This window comes from Salarias fasciatus, chromosome 3, assembly GCF_902148845.1.
Source record: "Salarias fasciatus chromosome 3, fSalaFa1.1, whole genome shotgun sequence".
In the NCBI taxonomy this organism is placed as follows: Eukaryota; Metazoa; Chordata; class Actinopteri; order Blenniiformes; family Blenniidae; genus Salarias; species Salarias fasciatus.
This window is the reverse complement of record NC_043747.1, coordinates 1,325,823-1,347,413: the sequence shown is the minus strand read 5'-3', so window position 1 is coordinate 1,347,413 and position 21,591 is coordinate 1,325,823.

Sequence of the window (21,591 nt, the reverse complement as noted above, 5' to 3'; positions counted from 1 at the left end):
CCTCCTCAGTCACCGGGCCGCCCGCCTCCTCAGTCACCGGGCCGCTCGCCTCCTCAGTCACCGGGCCGCCCGCTTGCTGCTGCTGCTGCTCTTCATTAACTGAGATTGGACGCAGAAGCTGGTTATGTTGCAAATAAACAGTGAATCAAGTGCTTTGGTTGTGTGTCATTAGGAGTTACATGCCAAAATGATCATGATTCAATCGGGTAAACCAGTTGAAATTCACAATCACTCAAAGAGGATGCGTCATTTCTGGTACTTCGGATTTCCTTGCCATTACGCAGTTTATTCACGTTGTGTGTCCACACCACTCACCTTCATTATGCAGCTTTCAAATAAAGGTTACTGAATGTCTCCTTTACAAACAACAAATGCTTGCCTTACCCTCAGTTCCCACTTCCGCACTTCCAAATCCCTCCACGCCTACGACGGGGAGGGTGGAGGATGCAATTTCCTCGACCTCATTTAAAGTGAGGCTGGTGGAGGGGCCGCCCCCTGTGGCCCCCGCGTGCCTCCTGCGGTGGGCCAGTTTGAGCTTTGCCCTTCTCCTCACATCATTGAATCGTTTCCTACATTGGGCAACGGTTCTCAGTATGTCCGGGCAAACCGCATTCACCAAATTTGTGACCTCCTCCCAGACGTCTTTTGCGTCACCCGCCCGTGGAGGCCCGCTCAGAGCTTGGACCTCCCGGACCAGCACATCAGTTTCCTCCTGGGAGAGGTTGGGCTGTCTGCCAGGGTATTCCATGGCTGTCAAGTGAAATTTTGAGTTGCAGTGAATTTAAAGGCGTCCACTTAATTGATGATTACAGCTGTGTTAAACTCCAGCCTTCCCTCCTCTCTCTTTGCCTCTTGCACGGGTGGGACGGAGCTGAGTGTTTTTCAAGGCTCAGGAAACACTTGCAGGTGTTTCGAGTTATTTAGACGATTCAAGTGATTAGTTAAATAGCCTACTAGTATACTTTTTCATGATATTCTAATATTTTGAGATAGGATTTTTGAGTTTTCTCAAGCTGTAAGCCATAATCAGCAATATTAAAATAATAAAAGGCTTGAAATATCTCAGTTGATTTGTAATGAATCCAGAATGTATGACATTTTTGTTTTTTTAATTGCATTTCAGAAAATAAAGAACTTTATCACAATATTCTAATTTTCTGAGACAGTCCTGTACATTGTTGCTTCACTATGGTTTAGTATTGATTCCAGGAAATAAAATGTATTTCATCATGTTAATGTAGCAGTGTGCTTCGCTGCAGTGCATTTGAAAAAAAGGAGAGGTGTTCATTTGATTGGTCAAATTATGCTCAGCTGGGTTAAACCCACTTTCTCTCCTCCCTCTTGCGCCACCTGCGCCGGTGGGCGTGATGGAGGCGTGACTGCGCTGCTCTGCACCAGTTTGCGAAATTAGGACAATGTTCTGGACACGCCCCGCTGACTTTATCCGCCGACGGTGCACTTTACGCTCCACAGACAGCGGGCGGAGACTAAGAAGTTAGGGCCCAAAGACTGACATCAGTCAAGTGAAGGACAAGCAACATAAAGTTACCAATAGTCTTGGTTCAGCCGCAAAAGTAGCTGGTTCTCAAAGTTTACTGAGCCTTTGCACGCTCTTCTTGACCTGAAGATCAGCCCTGCAACACTGAACAGTCTTTCACAGGCTGCTGATGAAGGGAGTGCCATATTAAGCTTCAATGATAGGTGGCACACAGCTGGGAAGGACTTCATCACCTCTGTCATGTCTCCTGGGCAACCCAGGTATGCATCCAGCTGCTGGGTCTTGTCAAGGGGACCAGTCTTCTTTAAGGAGGAAAATTAGTAATCTCCTCAGATGACAGGGAGCCCTCAGAGACAGGATTCCTTTCCTGACAGCTCAAGTGGCTGTTTATGTAGTCAAGGCCTGGGGAATAAAAAACAAAAATCCAAAAAAATTGATATTATATTACAGTGCCATTGATTGTTCTGTGTGTGTCGTTAAATGTCATTTCAAACTCAGTTCACTGCCCCCAAAGAATTTACACAGATTAAGAGCAAGTTGAGAGGTGAGATACTTACCAAGTTACAAGATGGTTTCATCACTTGTCCAGCAGGTTTTAAATTTTGGAACCAGAATGGCTGTGGCTATCAGCTCTGGATCTGCAAGCATTTCTCCGAAGCGTTTTACAATGCCAGACAGAAGCGCAGCAATCAAAGGCTCACAAAACTTGGAGGTGCCCTGAAGGTTGTGGAGCTTGGTCTTTAGTGGAGTTATGGTGGGGAGCAGCCATCCCATCTGCACACTGGTTTCTCCCTGAAGAACATCCACTGCCTTGGCCACTGGGCTCTTTGTCTTTACATATTCTGCAAGAAATGCAAGTTCCACTGGAGTAAACCTGCACAAATAAAAGAAAAATACAACATGGACTCCACTTGTATAGCGCTTTTTACCCTGCATGACAGAGCCCAAAGCACTGAAATATCACATCAACCCATTCACACCATACCAGGTGGTGGTAAGCTACTATTGCAGCCACAGCTGCCCTGGGGCAGACTGACGGAAGTGAGGCTGCCAATCTGCGCCATTGGCCCCTCCGATCACCACCAACCATTCACTCTCACAACTTTCATACTAGGCAAGGTGGGTGAAGTGTCTTGCCCAAGGACACAACACCAGTTTTACACCTGTGGGAACAGGGATCGAACCGCTAACCTTCCGGTTATAAGACGACCCGCTCTACCAACTGAGCTACTGTCGCCCGATTTCAGCTTACATGATATAGAACCTTTAGCTGAAGCAACTGATAATTAAAAAGGAAAATACTGTCATGTGAGACCTTCAGAAATTTAGCTATGTTGCAACAAATAACATCCATGGAGACTGCATATTGTGCATTCAAAAGAATAAAATTGTGACAGTGATTGGATGATCTCTTCATTAATGGCAGAAGACAGAAAAACAAACACTTCCACTTACTCCACTTCCAGCTTACTGCAGACAGCTGCAAGTGCTCCTTCACCTTGTTCTCTTGTTATTCTCACAATTCTTTCCATAGCGGAGAAGAATGAATTCCACCTTGTAGCAACAGGCCCTATCAGTTGGAGTGTGCAGTGGTCTTTAATTAGTTCAGATGCGATGGTTGTTCTTGAACTTTTTTTCCACAGGCAAGAGCATTTGGCAAATGTGGACCTAGATATGCGCTTGTACAATGGATTGTCCTCTGCTTTTGAAGCATCAACTGTGGACACCAGTGAGGCGGTGGCAGGGGCAGCGATGGTGCTTGGGTAGTTGATATTCCAAGTAGTCATCTTTGTCCAAAAGGCCTCCAGTATCAACAAATTCAACACCCTCAATGCTTTCTTCTTCTTCATCAGTATCATCATTTTGGCCACCATTGTCCTCTTCTTCAGCATGCTCTCCTAGAGGTTCAGGATTGTTGTTCTTGGCAGTCTTCCCATAAACTCTGAAGGCTTTCAGGAAGTTCAGTCCGTTGTCAGTTGTAGTGCGAATGATCTTGTCTCTGATATTGAATTCTGTGTGAATTTCATTTAGGGCACTAGCCAGTGTAGAAAATGTGTGTGGCCCTTTAAGTTGCTTGCATGCCAGGGCAGCACAGAATCTCTGCATGGTCTGGGAGTTAAACCAGTGCGCTGTCACACCAATAGAACTGCGACAGTGTGCTGTCCAGCAGTCTGTTGTTGTTGCTACTGTGGCAGGATGAGTGTATTTAGTGTTGTTCTCCGCCTTTTGGCTGGGGGCGCTATAAAAACCCCTTGTACGTCTGTGTTGTGCTCTGACTCTTGCACATCCGGGTTAGCTCTGGCTGGTCGCGGTGCTCCATGAGAGCAGTATTGCTATGGCTCCGGGGGAGTGCGTCAAGCGTATGCCGCAGCAGCTGTAAGTCGGGTGCGTGGGTGGATGTCGGAAGCGGTATGTTGTTGAGGTAACTTTCTGTTTAATCAACAGGTGTGCAGGCTGTAACAAACCCTTTTAATTTATTAGGTTCTGCCCTGTTCGAGCCCCGTTCCCAGCCCAGGTACACCACAGCTGTCTTTGTCCGTCCTGGAGCTGCTGTCATGTTAAATGTTTATCTTGTGTCGTGTCCTTGATACAGTGGCGTGTTGGTGTGGGCTAACCCAACCGCGCACGGGACTTTGGACTGAAATGAAGCGCTCGCCTGTAAATTAAGTGTATTTTAAAATGATAATTTAAATGAACTCAACTAAGAAGAAAATAAATTATTGTCAACTTGGAACCCTTCCCTTAAATTCCATTCCCATTCATGTAATTCTGGATCATTTACATTAAGAAATAAGTTAGAATGTATAATATGCCATCACTTTAGAAAAGCTCCCTTAAATACTTTGCAAATGATTAGTCGATGCTTTAAAACTACTATTTTAAGGTTGTTCGGCATTTATAGAGTATGATATTAAAACTGTTATGGTTAATGACAATATGATATCTATCTTCAAATGAGTTACAATGGAAATTCCACCATCACTTTAGACAAGGTCTCTTGAAATACTTTGACCACTTGGTCCCTCACACTAGGTTTACAGTTAATCATCTCAGATCTCTCCCTTTTTTTATTACTCAATGACTTCATGTTGATAAATTTGTGAATAAATAATTAACTATTTGTTCAATTTTGTTTTGATGTATGCTTTTTGTGTTTTATAACTCTTAATCATCTTCGATGTTTCTGTGTTTCCTTTTTACCTTTATTGCCTCTTTCTGTACTCTCTTCCCCAGCCAGCAGATCTGTCATCAGGCGCTGGCTCCAGTGAGACAGGAGAAATTGAGATGGAAGCAGGGCAAGCCCGAGTCAGCATGGACACAGGTAGAGGACACATGGAGACCAGGAGAGAAGACAAAGAGGCAGAGGAAGTCGAAGACAGCACAGATACAGGGAGAAGAGACAAAGAGAGAGAGGCAGGGGCATCAGCAGAAGGACAGGGAGTGCAGTGCTTCCAGTGCAACCAGCTTGTGGAAGGAGACAAATTTTCAGAGCACCTGTTAGACCACCACACGGGCGAGACATGAGACAGCTGTGGGGCCAAGGTGCAGGGTACTGTTCGTCTTCTGAACCACATCCAACAGGTTCCCTATGCACCCTTCATTAGGCCATCACCGCAAAAGTCAACAGTTCTGCCACAGAAACCAGTGCCATCTCTGCGCCCCCCTTCTTCAGTCAGCTGCTCCAAGCCACCCTACACGTTGTCTCTGTACCTGTCCCACACCACCCCACTCTGCAAGTCCACTGAGACCAGGCTCTGTTAACTGGAAAGGTTTTCTTCCTGAAAGGAAACAAACACACATGCTCAGGCTCGCGTACAAAGCTGCCGCTCTCTGTTATTTTGACCTCACGGCACACCGTACACTTTCATTTCACAGAGAGCGGGTATTCAACAATGACAAACTGCATCATTCAGCGGCAAGCAGCCTGCCAAAAGTAAGACCCACGCACTGAGATATGACAAAAATAACAATATGGCCTGTAGAAAAAAGTGAAAAGTGGACCAAGAAAATCGCCTGTTCAAAGCTGAATGGACTGATAATTTTTGCTTCATTTTGCCTGATCATGTGAATGCCAAGCCGACGTGCCTCATATGCATGCAGACTGTGGCTGTCTGCAAAGCAGAACATATGAAACGGCACTTCAACACGATGCATTCTGCAAGTTTTACCTCCAACTACCCAGCCAATTCAGACAAAAAGTTGCGAACATGATGGCCTCATACAAGCACTCAGTTTCAACCATGGTGAAATCAGCCTCTGCACAGGAGAACAGCACAGCTGCATCCCTGCAAGTGACAAGGAATTTAGCAAAAGCTAACAAACCATTTGTTGATGCCGAGTTAATCAAAAATTGTGCAATAGACATGGTTGGAGAGGTTTTAAATAATGATGAAAAAAACAAGAGGAACATCATGGAGCTATTAAAGCAGGTGCCATTGTCAACAACAAGAAGAGTAGAAGCATTAGCGAAGGAGTGTTTTTCCAGTCTACTCACTGATTTGAAGACAGCAGAGGCAATTTCCCTTGCACTTGACTCATCCTGTGACCAGACCAATATGGAGCAGTTGTCCGTTTTTGTGAGGTTCTTCAATGGGAAGACTTTCCAGGAAAAACTGCTTTGCTTATTTCCTCTCCCTGGGCGCACAACTGGAGAAATCCTTTTCAATGAGCTGACGCAGTTCCTCGAGAAGAACGTAAAATCATGTCCGTTGTCACCGATGGGGCTCCGTCGATGGTGGGACCACAGAAGGGCTTGGTGAGCAGACTTGCCACAGTTAATCCAGCGCTTCTGACATTTCATTGCATCATTCATAAAGCTGTACTCTGCGCTAAACTCTGTGGAGAAATGAAGGCGGGGGCCAGGCTGGTTAATTTTCTTCGAGAGAGTTCTAGTCTGCAGCATCATCTTCTCAGATCATTCCTGGAGGAAATGTCAGTGGAACACACAGATCTATTGCTGCATAACGATGTACGATGGCTGAGTAAAGAGTGTGTGACCTGCGCGCTGAGCTCGCGTCACACCTGTCCGGCTTGCAGAGCGCAAGAATTCCAGCAGTTTTTCAGCAACGACGAGAAGATGGCACATGTTCTCTTTTTGTGCGACATCATGTCTCATTTGATTCAACCTAATCTGCAGTTACAAGGCAGGAATCACACAGTCGCAGACATGTGCGAGGCGATTGAAGCTTTTCAGGCAAAGCTGAAACTTTTGGAAAGGGACATCAAAGGGAGAAAGTTATACTTTCCACGTCTGCGGGAGCACTGTGAGGGAGGGAGAAAAGGAGGATGCTGCAATGACGGATTTCGTGACCAGGCTGTCAGAAAACGTCAGAGAAAGATTTGAAGGCTCTCATAAACTATCACATGACATCCTTCTCTTCCTGAGACAGCCGTTCACCATGTCCGCTGACGGCCAGTGGACTGCAGAAGCCAAACGGCTGCTGCCCTCAATAGAAGAGGCATCCCTTCAGATGGAAGTGTTGGAGATGGGAACATCTGACGTGCTCAAAGCAAAACACAAGGATGTTACAGTGAGTGACTTTTGGATCAACGTGGTTCCCCAAGATCGATTCAAAAATACGACAGCTGTTGCAGTCCTCCTGCTCACGACGTTCCCCTCCATGTACATATGCGAGTCATCATTTTCATCAATGAACTCCATCAAAATGCAGGACAGAAACAGACTCTCCAACGAACATCTCGGCCAACGCTTCAGGATTGCCACAACTGAATACAGGCCCGACATCCGACGGAGTGCTGCATCCCATCGTTCTCACTTCTCTCACTGAATGGTGAGTGAATCTCCAGCTCTTTCCCCCAAATTAACGATCATGGGTTGATGTGTTTTATCATATAATATCTGACAGACTCGGCGTGTGTGTGCGTGTGTGTGCGTGTGTGTCTGTGTTTAGATTCTCTGCCAGGGAGCTTGTGAGGTGCTGACAGGAATTTGTGCCTCAGAATGGGCTTTGAGCCGTTTACTAATAAGCCCATAATCACCGGGTTTAGAATTTTTGTGTTTGTGAACTGTTGTGAACTGATATTTCATAGGTGGGTTCTCTTAACTCTGATGATTTTCAGAAATGTTTGTGGACATTTTAGAGTAGGCTAGTTACCACTGTTCCTTTCCTATTGAGTGCCACAACTGTTATATATTATACATTTGTGAATATTTTGTGTTGTTTGTAATTGTTAATGGTATCATTCATTATATTGTTTGTGTTCAATATTTCACAGCTGTGTGTTAAAGCTTTTGTTATGAGAATGTAAAAGAGAACACACAATTTGATGTTGTAGTTATTACATGTATATTTCTCTGAATATGTAACTTTTTGAACACAGATGGAGCCGCACTGATGCAGGCTAGTTTCACAAAAACAACAGAATTTCAATAAAGTAAAATAAAATAAAACAATGCCTTTTTCCTCACACTTGTCAATATTACACTGTAGCATTCCCTCCTGCCTCCATGTCCCGTTGACCAGTCGGTGGTCCTCATCCTCCCAGTCCACATATGCAGGAGGCAGGTATGCATCAGACCTCCTTTCCCGCAGAAAGTTGTGGAGGCATAAGGATGCCATTGTGATCTTCACAACTTTCTCTGGTTCCAGGCAGATGGTTGAGCGGAAGACTCTCCAACGGTTTGCCAGGATCCCAGAAGCGTTCTCCACAGTGCGGCGTGCTCTTGACAGGCGGTAGTTAAACAGCCTCTGCTCCTTGTTGAGCTGACGGTGAGGGTAGGGCTTCATCAGGTCCACTCTCAGGGGGAAGGCTTCATCAGCAACAAACATGTAGGGCATCTGCACATCAGTGTTCGGCAGCGGCTCAACAGAGGGGATATTGAGAAGGTTGCTGTCCATGGCGCTTCTGAGGTCCGACTCAGCAAACAGACCGGCATCTGACACCCTGCCCTGCACACCTACATTCACATAAGTGAACTTGTAATGGGCGTCCACCACTGCCATGAGCAGGATGGAGAACCTGCTCTTATAGTTGTGGAACAGGCTTCCCGACTTCTTTGGTGGCTGGATGTAAATGTGTTTGCCATCGAGTGCTCCAAGGCAGTGTGGGAACTGCCACTTCTCCCAGTTTTCGTGGGCTATTGCATGCCACTCTGCCTCTGATGTTGGTGTCTGAAAGACAGGATTATCACACTTTGAACATATTGAAATTGTACGTTTTCTTGTGATTGTTTAGTGGGGAGATCACCAATTCTCTTGAATGCCTATAAGTCACTTGATAAAATGTCTATTGAAAGGACTGATAATTGATGGAATTACCTTCAGAAAGTCTTCTTTCAGGACAGAATGCAGGGCTTCACACATCTCCACAACAATCCGGCTCAATGTTGTGCTACCGATCCGGTACTGGAAACTTAAAGAGTTGAATGTCTCCCCTGAAAAATATGTTATACATAAGTGCACAACATTTTATAACATCACAAGCTTGTTCACTGTTTTTATAGGAATTAACAAATTAAAATAACCTCAGTATAGTTTGTTTGTTACGATATTGGGCTATACAAAAATAAAGTGATTGATTGATTGATACCTGTTGCCAGAAACCGTAGGGTGACGGATAGCCTCTCCTCTGCAGGAATGGCCCTTCTCAGATGGGTGTCCTGCTTGGTAATGAGTGGAGCTACTTTGTGCAGGATTATATTGAATTATGCAACAGACATTCTTGTGAGGTCTGTGAAGTCCTTCGAGTCATCATTCTAAAATCAAAAGAGAAACTCACATGACCAAAACATTACATACTGTAAAACTACAATAAATATTCCAAATTGTTCTTTACAGCACAGCAGGCATAAAAAGAAACTAATTTACTAAAAAACAAATTCAAACTATATCCTAAAAAGCCATAGAGATTCAAGATAGTGTCAACTTTTTGTAATGAGAATGAACTTGTTGTAATTCCTGGTACAATAACTTAACATTTTGCCATACTACAAGTTTACACTGTCTTGAATCTGTATGGATGTTTAGGGTGTTGTTTCATTGTCTAGCTATCTTTATTTATGCTACATTTATTTATGCTGGTATAAAACTGTTTCAAATCTTTAGTATAGGCTACAGCCGTATCGTATTGTCTGTTTGCACTGACTGTCGTGAAGGGAGTCAGATTTTTATTCTCCGTCTTTAGCTCTATTTACTACTTGATAGCCTACTAGATGTTATTTTGGCACCACGGGGAGCTGCTTGAAATTCGCTATGTACCTGCACTGCTGTACTGGCAAGGTTGAACATTCATTCATTATATTCATCATGACGTTACTGGCTACAGATGAGGAATTCGCCGGGGCAGTATAGTGTTTAAAGCAACATTGGCTGGCTCAGTGCGGCTCCATGCTACTGCTAATGCTAATGCTATCGTGACACTATCATAGCTACAGTAAAACAATATATGGTTTTTACCTCAAGCTCCCGATGAAGGATGGACATCCCATAACGGCCACGTCTCCTCAGCCATTCACATACCCAAATCCTTTTCTTTTTTTTTTTCGTTTCAGCACAGAGGACAGCGCACACAGCTGCAGCAACTTGCTGCCTGCTCGCCGTCTTGTTGTCATGCACGCTGTGGTTGTCATAGGAACTCGGAACCTTTGTTTTTCGTTGTTTACACTTGAGCACGTCTGACGCCGTGGTTGTCATTAATCTTGACCGACAGCAGTCGTACAGTATGAGTGCATGTCGTCGGGTCAGATAGAGTACGAGTGACGAACCCTGTCGTGCAGTGGGAGCATTTCCCCGACAGTCAGATTTATAAAATCGCACAGTGTCCGCCTGGCATTACTGGACATTTGTCATTCAGGGTTTAATTTAAAGTTTAAATTGTGTTGTATTATAACCTTCTGCCTCCTAGGGAACTTGTCCCATTTGTGGTGAGCAGGTCCCCATAACAGTCATCGAACTCCACGCAAGCACCTGTGGAGAAAGGTGAAGTTGAGAGGATTTCATTAAAAAATAAATTAATTAAACGGTTAATTGTAATAAATGCATATTGAAAAAAGCAACTATAAAGGTCACTTGAAGTGGGGTAATATGATATTTGGCTGTTATTAGACAATATTGGTAAAATGTCATATAATGGCTCTGACAGTGCATGATTATATTTGGGATGGGAACCACCAAACAATGTCAAGGATTCAAGGATTCAAAGTTCTATTCAAAGTTCTTTGAATCCTTAAACCATTCTACTCTGGTGTGCCCTTTTGTGTCCTTTTCTATTTGTGCTTAATTTCACCTGTCATTATTGAAAATGTTGCCGCTGCTTCTGTCTCTGTTGATGGAACACTCGATACCTCAGCTGCCCTGCAGATGGAGGACAAACCGTTATCCTCACCTGCTCACACAGATTTGCTCCTTTTGTTTTTTCGTTGTTTTTTTTGCCTGTTTGTTTTGTTTGAAAAACTAGAACAAACTGAATCATGACTATGGGATTTACCTTTACAGACTGGAGAAGCATTGTGGACCCAGAGCAAGCTGCACATGAATACAAAAAACAATGTCTGCACAATAAAGGATGAGCCTACACTTACAATAAAAATTGACATCAGTTAGGATGTAGAGGAGCAAGAAAGCATGATTCTCAGCTTCTGTAAGGCTCATCACACAGACTGGGCCAGGCTTTCTGTCTTGGGGACAGTTTGACATGCACTGATGTTGGGAGCAATGTGTTCTCAACCTGTGTGATGTCCTCTTCAAAGCAAGAGAGAAGGTTGTAAAGCTGTAGAAGTTAAGAATACATCATTGGACTGTAAGCATGACCTGTGGGGAAGTCATGGGTTTGCACAGCTTCACTGAAGAAGGCAAGTGTCGTACTTGCCTTGTTGTTGTTGCTGACCCCAAGATACATGATCTGTGGAAATATTAAAGAATACCATATTGTAATCAAAACACATATTTTCAAAGACTGATTGCTATTGTTGTTACTACTATCTCTGTTGCTGTTGTTACTGTTGTTGATGAGGTTTGTTGTCAGATTTCACCCTCCCTTTTGTATCCATCCAATCTCCTTTTCTCTCAAGTATCCCCCCACAAACCTCATACCGTCTGGTAGCGTCAATAATAATCAGAATTTTAATAATTCTGATTATTAATAATTAATAATTTAACAGGGAACCATCCAGGTTTGCCTCGGACCATCGATTCTAACTTAATCAGTCTCAAATTTGAAGGACGATTTAGTGCACTGGCCCACTTTTCTCACCATGCATTATAGAAAATTGCACACAAAACACGGGACTTCTTCTTTATGCAACAACAAACAAGTTAATTAACAGAAAATCCATCGATGTTACAGACAATGCTATTTATACACTTTTATTCTACCTAACCTTCTCTGCAAGTAACAAACGAGGAAGAAGAAAGATGTAAACAGCTTATCTATTGGGAACTGCTGATAATCGATACAATCAATTATTTAACCAAAGCAATGTTCAAAAAGCAACAGAAGAAATGCTATGTGTATGTGTGTGTGCACAACAGGCACTCACTTAGAATGGACTTCCAGAACTCGCCATTTTTCTTCATCAGAATAAAGACACTGGAAATGAGAGAGAAAATGTTTATTACAGAATAGACGTGCAAGATATTTTCTTTGTGATGACATTTTACATTAATAACTGGGTTTTGTTGTTGCCTGGTTAGTGGAGGCTCCACTGGCAGACGTCTCTCATAAGAACTCGAAACACCATATGAGTGGCACCATATGAGAAAACGAACACTCCTTCGCCACTTATCCATTCTTCTTAGTCGATTGAAATCAAAGCCTAAACTCTCTATCGAAAAATATCACAGCTGGAATTCGGTAAAGCGTATACATGCTGGTTGCCATGCCAACCAGCAGAACTCACACGACATGTAGTTTTTATCATATGCCGCACTTGTGAAGTGCTAAGAACCCAGTAAAGGAACTACTCATGTAGAGTGTGAACAAACTGAAATGAAGAATGCAGACATGTTTTGTGATGTTTAATAAATTCAGGTGTTGTTTGGGAGTAAACCAAGATGCTTCTTGTCTTTTGTCCTCTCCTTTCACCTACTTGAAACATGTAACTTCTTTGTTCCTGTGGTTGTCATAGCTAGACCCGTAACAAATCTTGGGGGCTCGTTTGGGATCAGCGCCACCTGCTGGTTCGGAGCTGATTCATTGATGACATCAGTGGTGATTCTGGTATAGAGCCGTGAGTCGAAACAGAGACGGAACTGAGTGATTCCATCGAGAGAGGGAGGAGGACTTGCCATGGCAGACAGTGGAGGAAGAATCTGGTGTGGGACATCAGGAAAAGCCTGCTTACCTTTTCAGCTGAGGAACTTTTCAGAATCACCAAAGAGGTCGACCCAGCTGCAGACAGGACCCAACACAGCTTGAAGAGGAAGACCGGGAGGGCTGTTTCGACGACATCAACTCCATGGATAGTAAGCATTAAAGGGACTTAAGGCAAGATTTGTGAAAAACTACACATGCATTTCCACTTTATTCAATGCTAATGGGTCGTGAAGCATTAAAAACCTAAAGTAACAGGCCAATCCGTGTATCTGTCTGTTGCCTTATACAGGCTGTGTGCCAAATAATTTGTTGCTGTTCGGGGTCCGAATTTCCCGCGCAATCGTGAGGATGTGACGTAAATTGACGCTGTATGCACATTGCCAAACAGGAAGAACATGGCCGCCGTGGACACGGACTCAAACACTGCTGGGATCAGGGGCGGGCAGTGTTGCCAACTTGGTGACTTTCTCGCTAAATCTGGCGACTTTCCAAAGCCTCTTTTCGACTTTTTTTTGGTCAAAAGTAACTAGCGACAAATTTAGCGGCTTTTTCTGGTGCTCTGGAGACGTGACAGGACGTCTCCGCTGTCCTCAGCAAGCAGCGGGTGCTGCGTGAGCCCCTCCCCCGTCCCAAAGCACTCACAGACGGCCAGTCTCAGCAGCGCCCCCTGCTGAGTTGGGGCCGATTGGGTAAACGGCCCGGAGCTGCTCCACGGCGGCGACGGGAGAGCTCCAGCAGCCGCGGCCTGCTTCACGCGCCTCCGTGGTTATGCGGCGGGTCCCCGCGCGCTCCGCGGCCGGCACAGAGCGCGTCTCCGCCCGGGAGCGGAGATCCGGAGCTGCCGCGCCGCGGCTTGCTCCACGGAGGCGCCTGAAGCAGGCGGCGGCTTCCACGGGCCGAGTGGAGCTGCCCCACGGAGGCTGACGGGAGAGCTCCGGATCTCTGCTCCCGGGCGGAGACGCGCTCCGTGCCGGCCGCGGAGCGCGCAGGGACCCGCCGCATAAACACGGAGGCGGAGAGGAGCTCCGCCACGGATTTAAAAATGAATCGTTAGATTAATCAATGCATAGAAGAACTATTTCCTAGATTAATCGATTACAAAAGTAATCGTTTAACGCAGCCCTATTATCAGCGTTATCTCGTGAGTCAAAAAAAAAAAAAAATAAATAAATAAAAATATGACCGAAGCAGCACCCGAATAAATATTGGATATGCGTTTGATTCATGGAGGGAACTTCAGCTGCATTTGGGAGTGAAAATGGATGCTTACAAAAATCACATAATATGCGCTGTGGTCCTGCAGTAATCCGCGACGTAGTAAACAGCAGGAGCATCCCTGGTGCAGCGCTGTGAAGACGGACATTCTGTAAAATGTTTGTGCGCGCTCCCGTGCCGCCTTGGCTGGTGGCTGCAGTTACCCACAGCGCCTATCGCGGCAGCACTGAGGTACATTTTGAAAAGTTGCCTGAAGTCCCTTTAAGGATGGTGGGATGGTTGAGTTATTGGTTTTGAAGGATTGTATTGATGCTGTTATTCAGGACAGAGATGTGTATGTGTGTGTGTGTGTGTGTGTGTGAGAGAGAGAGAGAGAGAGAGAGAGAGAGAGAGAGAGAGAGAGAGAGAGAGAGAAAGCGAGAGAGAGAAAGCGAGAGAGAGAGAGAGAGAGATTTCAACAGCTTTGTTCTTATCTGTCAGGACCTTTTCTCTTATAATCTTTAATCTTATCAGTCTGATGGTGGCCATCGATACTCCGGTCAAGATATTAGATATTGTTCATTAATTGCAGCCCCACAGTCCTTCCTTTAATCATCTACTGTCCTGGCTATTGTCCTCTGTTGTTCTTTCAAGGTTCAAGGTTCAGTTTGACGGAAGAACAGAAGGAAAACATCATGCGTTCCCAGTTCCTGAGCAGTCGGATGGGACTGATCTGAACCCTCCACCTGACTCTGAACACAGGACGGAGACGTCGGTCTGTGGAGGGGGCGTCTCGGAGAAAACCTTGAGCAGGCATTTGCTCTCAAGACTCTTTCAGTTTTTCACTGAGCAACAAACAGAAGACAGAAAACGTGAGAAGGGATTCAATAAAACTATAAAACAGCATCATAAAAGTTGGACGGACATTAAAACTCAGGTTTATGTCCTGGTTGTTTTAACTTTGTTCCACCTCGACTGCTGGTTTTCAAACTGGACAAAGAGAAGAAAAGGGTGCTCATTTCTTCTGTTTGTGTCTTACTGACTCTGTGAAGTCTCTTGATCTGATGCAGGCAGTAAAGTCCATGGAGCAGACTGGATCCTGGACTCACGTGACCCTCAGGGTATCTTATCTCTCGCACCTCCATCCCCACCACCTGCTGATCAGTGTGATCCGTCACCTCGGGCAGCGACGTCCAGCTGACAGCCACGCCCAGAGGACAGAAGTCTCAACACGTCGTGACTAAAAGCTCCACAAGAACCCAACCTGAAGTCATCCAGACACTCTCATTCAGAGTTTTCACTCCTCTGGACTGGACTCAGGAAGCAACAGTTTCATTTGGTGAATGATCGATCCCATCAGTAAGATGACTTCTCTGTGTGAAAGAGAGTGTGTGGAGATTGTGCTGGGAGACACATTAAACCTTCTTGCTGCAGCTGTGTGGATGTGCCATCCTGGAGAAGTTGGACAACCTGTTCAACTTCTGTAAGGTTCAGGAATCGCCTCATCCTGCCAGTAGAGATCATTACTCAAGCCAAAACCAGCACGAGTGGAAAACCAGCCAAAAAAGATCAAGAGGGAGAAACTTGAAATGACCTCCAGATGTAAAACCATTCCTGCTTTGAAGGTTTCCTAATTATCGCCACTGTAGTGCACCTGTTGTCAATTCCATGAACAAGAATGCAGCTGAAAGTGATTAACGACGCCCTCAGCTGCTGAACCAAACACAAAATTATCACACAGGTTGAATTGATTTCATGCCAGGCCCAATAAAATAAGTGTTCCTTTAATTTTTGTGAGCAGTATATGTTTATTTGACAGTTTTTCATAAACATTGCTCACATAGCATTGACAGCTGATACCGTGATATTTCCATAATTAATTGAAATAAAGAAATCTCTACTCTGTCAAGTTACATCAACAAAAGAAATCTAACTTATACAGTTTCTTTCCACGCTTAATTGTACTCCAATTAACGATTTTTTTTTACAACACACAAAGAGAGAGAAAAAAAATCACTAAATTGAGAAATATATACAAAATAAAATATTAAAAAGGAGAGGGAGACAGTTAAACTTCTACAAAAACCCATAAAACTAGAACAATAAAGGGGGGATAAAAAGTGAGAGAAGTAAGAAGTGAGTGGGAGGGGGCTGTTTGGGATTTAAAGGTATTTAAAGAATCAAAACAGGCAATGGACGATACCCATTTCTTGTGAAAACAATTGAGATTCCCTCTACAGAGTATCTGATTGCTTCCAGTTTCTAAAAAGACATCCCTTCCCCAAGCCACTGGACACTGAGGGAGGTGTTGTAGATTTCCACGGTAGGAGAAGGTGACGTCCTGAGAGGACGGAACATCGACTCACTGATCCACCCCGCCAGGGGTCTATTCCACCAAGCAGGTTGAAAAAACTCTGAGTGAAATCCTGAACTCTGTGCTGATCTCCTCTGAAAGGGAAACGCTGGGTTTTCGTTACACAACAGCTGATTTGAGTTGGATTACTCAACTTCAAGTAGTTTCACCTGGAGTTTAACACGTGCACGACAACTATAAAAAGCCAGCATCAATGGAGCGCCGATTCGACGAGTCACCGTGGCAACAGAGAAGTGCAGAGCGACATATGGCGACTGGGAACTCATTTTCTGAAAAAAAAGCAACACCGCTGCAGCAGCGAAAGAGACGGAGATGCTGTGGCAGAAAGTTGCTGCCCGTGTCAGTGAGTAAGTTTAAATGTAGTCCTTTATATCAGAATATTATTGAATATTAAATATTATTACAAATAAATTATGACACAACAACACACAACACAATGTGTGAATATGGATTAAACTGTGGGGTGCTTCTGAGTCCCGCTACATCCGGGTTGAACCGCGGCACACCTCGCCGCGGACCCAGGGCAAATGGCACTTTTCCACAAAAAATAAAAAAATCTTTTTTTAAAGATATATTATTTTTATTAGTCACCAATCTATCGCTATGCACTACTATTCTATCACAAATTTTTGTTTCATTTTTAGTCAAATATCTCTCATGTTCCCACTTCTGTTGTATTCAGTCACTGCATGCCGGCCCTGAATGGACCCATGCTTGTATGGAAAAAAACAAATGTGGACTTTCAAGATTTGTATTTGAGGACCCCTGCGCTACATATACCGGGCACGTATGTAGCAAACTAGCCAGACAAGCTAAGTTCAGCTGTTAGCCTTTCTGTCCACTCATTTCTTCACAATAAGAGCTTTTCCCCGCTTGGTTCAAAGTTCATTCACATCCCTTGTTAGACAGCTACAGTGGACCTCAAAGAGTATTTATGCTAATTTCATACTTGCATCACAAACTGAAGTATTTTGCAGTTATCTGCTCAACTATTGTGCGTCTTATTTCTTTGCCAAGACCTCATGTCACTTGCGCCGGGAACGCACTGGACGCGAACGTCTCCGCGCCGGCGCTTGGCTGTTCGCACTGGAGGCGTATCTGCTGCCTGCTCTCCGCTGGTCACATCGGCTGCACTCGGCTGATCCGTCAGCTCTCGGTTTTCACGTTGGTTCCCTCTGTCTCGCTCTGCCAGGATGGTAAGCTGCTGTTCCCTGAACCAAATCTATTGTGTCAACCATGTTCAAAACAGTCGATTTCACGATCGCCCTGGTCACTCCATGGAGCATCGCATTATGTAATAACGCCACATCGTGTAATAATGTAATAAATGTTCACATCATTATGTAACAATGCCGCATTTTGTAATATGTTGTTACATATGGCACCGGTTGTTAGAAAATGCGGGATGTTAAAAATATTTTTGAAGAAAATGTAATAATTTGGTGTGTTATGTAATAAACCACCAAAACTGATGTCTTAATTTGAAAAAAAAAACATGATAACATCTGAACAACATTGATTTAGCATGACTCATAATTAAGAATTACTTTTACAAACTAGTAAGATGTTTCCATCCATCCATCCATCCATCCATCCATCTTCAGCCGCTTATCCGGGGCCGGGTCGCGGGGGCAGCAGTCTCAGTAGGGATGCCCAGACTTCCCTGTCCCCAGACACTTCCTCCAGCTCTTCCGGGAGGATCCCAAGGCGTTCCCAGGCCAGCCGAGAGACATAGTCTCTCCAGCGTGTCCTGGGTCTTCCCCGGGGTCTCCTCCCGGTGGGACATGCCCGGAAAACCTCCCCAGGGAGGCGTCCAGGAGGCATCCTGAACAGATGCCCGAGCCACCTCAGCTGGCCCCTCTCGATGTGGAGGAGAAGCGGCTCTACTCCGAGCTCCTCCCTGGTGACTGAGCTCCTCACCCTATCTCTAAGGGAGCGCCCAGCCACCCTACGGAGGAAGCTCATTTCGGCCGCTTGTATCCGGGATCTTGTCCTTTCGGTCATGACCCAAAGCTCATGACCATAGGTGAGGGTGGGAACGTAGATTGACCGGTAAATCGAGAGCTTCGCCTTTCGGCTCAGCTCCTTCTTCACCACGACGGACCGATACAACGACTGCATCACGGCAGCCGCTGCACCGATCCGCCTGTCAATCTCACGCTCCATCCGTCCCCCACTCGTGAACAAGACCCCAAGATACTTAAACTCCTCCACCTGGGCTAGGGTCTCTCTACCTACCTGGAGAGGGCAAGCCACCTTGTTCCGGTCGAGGACCATGGCCTCGGATTTGGAGGTGCTGATCCTCATTCCTGTCGCTTCACACTCGGCTGCGAACCGCCCCAGTGCATGCTGTAGGTCCTGGTTCGATGAAGCCAACAGGACAACATCATCTGCAAAAAGCAGAGATGAAGTCCTGTGGTCCCCGAACCGGACCCCCTCCGGCCCCTGGCTGCACCTAGAAATTCTGTCCATAAAAATGATGAACAGAACCGGTGACAAAGGGCAGCCCTGCCGGAGTCCAACATGCACCGGGAACAGGTCCGACTTACTGCCGGCAATGCGGACCAGACTCCTACTCCGGTCATACAAAGAACGGACGGCCCTTAACAGGGGGCCCCGGACTCCGTATTCCCGGAGCACCCCCCACAAGACACCACGAGGGACACGGTCGAATGCCTTCTCCAAGTCCACAAAACACATGTGGACTGGTTGGGCAAACTCCCATGAACCCTCGAGCACCCTATGGAGGGTATAGAGCTGGTCCACTGTTCCACGACCAGGACGAAAACCGCATTGTTCCTCCTGAATCCGAGGTTCAGCTATCGGTCGGATCCTCCTCTCCAGTACCCTGGAATAGACTTTCCCGGGGAGGCTGAGGAATGTGATCCCCCTATAGTTGGAGCACACCCTCCGGTCCCCCTTTTTAAACAGGGGGACCACCACCCCGGTCTGCCAATCCAGAGGCACTGTCCCCGACTGCCATGCGATGTTGCAGAGACGTGTCAACCAAGACAGTCCCTGCACATCCAGAGACTTGAGGTACTCAGGGCGAATCTCATCCACCCCCGGTGCCTTGCCACCGAGAAGCTTACCAACCACCTCGGTGACTTCAGCTTGGGTGATGGACGAGTCCACCTCTGAGACCTCACCCTCTGCTTCCTCCACGGAAGACGTGGCGACGGGATTGAGGAGGTCCTCGAAGTATTCCTTCCACCGTCCTGTGATATCCCCAGTTGAGGTCAGCAACTCCCCACCTCCACTGTAAACAGTGTTGGCGGAGACCTGCTTTCCCCTCCTGAGGCGCCGGACGGTTTGCCAGAATTTCTTCGAGGCTGACCGATAGTCCTCCTCCATGGCCTCCCCGAACTCCTCCCAGACCCGAGTTTTTGCCTCCACAACCGCTCGGGCTGCAGTTCGCTTGGCCTGCCGGTACCCGTCAGCTGCTTCGGGAGTCCCATGAGCCAGCAAGGCTCGATAGGACTCCTTCTTCAGCTTGACGGCAGCCCTCACCTCCGGTGTCCACCACCGGGTTCGGGGGTTGCCACCACGACAGGCACCAGAGACCTTACGACCACAGCTCCGGGCAGCTGCTTCGACAATGGAGGTGGAGAACATGGTCCACTCGGACTCAATGTCTCCAACCTCCCTCGGGACATGAGAGAAGCTCTCCCGGAGGTGGGAGTTGAAAACCATGCTGACAGAGGGTTCCACCAGACGTTCCCAACAGACCCTCACAACACGTTTGGGTCTGCCAAGTCTGTCCGGTTTTCTCCTCCGCCAGCGAATCCAACTCACCACCAGGTGGTGATCGGTCGACAGCTCTGCTCCTCTCTTCGCCCGAGTGTCCAAAACACGCGGCCGAAAGTCAGATGACACGACAACAAAGTCGATCATCGACCTCCGCCCTAGGGTGTCCTGGTGCCAAGTGCACTTATGGACACCCCTGTGCTCGAACATGGTGTTCGTTATGGACAAACTGTGACTAGCACAGAAGTCCAATAACAGAACACCACTCGGGTTCAGATCAGAGAGGCCGTGCGATCCAATCACCCCCTTCCAGGTCTCACTGTCGCTGCCCACGTGGGCGTTGAAGTCCCCCAGTAGAACAATGGAGTCCCCAGTCGGAGCACTGTCTAGCACCCCTCCCAGGGACTCCAAGAAGGCCGGGTACTCTGCACTGCTGTTCGGCCCATAAGCCGAAACAACAGTGAGGCACCTATCCCCGACCCGAAGGCGCAAGGATACGACCCTCTCGTTCACTGGGGTGAACTCCAACACATGGCGGCTGAGCTGCGGGGCTATAAGCAAACCCACACCAGCCCGCCGCCTCTCACCGCGGGCAACGCCAGAGAAGTGGAGAGTCCAGCCCTTCTCGAGAGGTTGGGTTCCAGAGCCCAGGCTATGTGTGGAGGTGAGCCCGACTATATCTAGCCGGTATCTCTCAACCTCTCTTACAAGCTCGGGCTCCTTCCCCCCCAACGAGGTGACATTCCATGTCCCTAGAGCTAGTCTCTGTGTCTGAGGATCGGGTCGCCGGGCACCCTGCCGTCGGCTGCCACCCAATCCACATTGCACCCAGCCCCTACGATTCCCTCGGCGGGTGGTGGGTCCACCGGAGGGTCGGCCCACGTCGCCCCTTCGGGCTGAGCCCGGCCGGGCCCCGTGGGCAAAGGCCCGGCCACCAGGCGCTCGCTTGCGAGCCCCAACCCCAGGCCTGGCTCCAGGGTGGGGCCCCGGCTGCGCCATACCGGGCGACGTCACGGGCCTCGATTGTAATATATTCATAAGGGCTATATGTTTCATCAACACTTATTTAAATATGTGTTCATTGTAATCATAGAGAATGTGTTTGAAAGTACAGAGACAAAAGCTGCATTAAATGCATGTTAGAAACATTATCAGTGCAGTGAATGGTCAAACTTTTAAGGAAGTAATCATGATCTGATTAGCAATGATGAGCTAAACTAGCAGATACTAGATTGTTTTTGGAAAGTTTCTGAAATGACCTTTTCTGGCACTTTTCTGGCTCTACAGACTGTTTATCTGCTCCTTTATGACAGATTTTTTTAGAGAAAATGAAGCACATACTTTATCATACACTGTTTATCCATGTTATCCATGCTGGATAAACCCGATGACTGTGCCCTGGGCGAACACCATCAGGATGCTCTGGATAAACCCCATGATGATGTCCTTCTATATGATGATGGAAATTGTGACATGCCCAACCTGCCCACCGAATTGCTGTCAT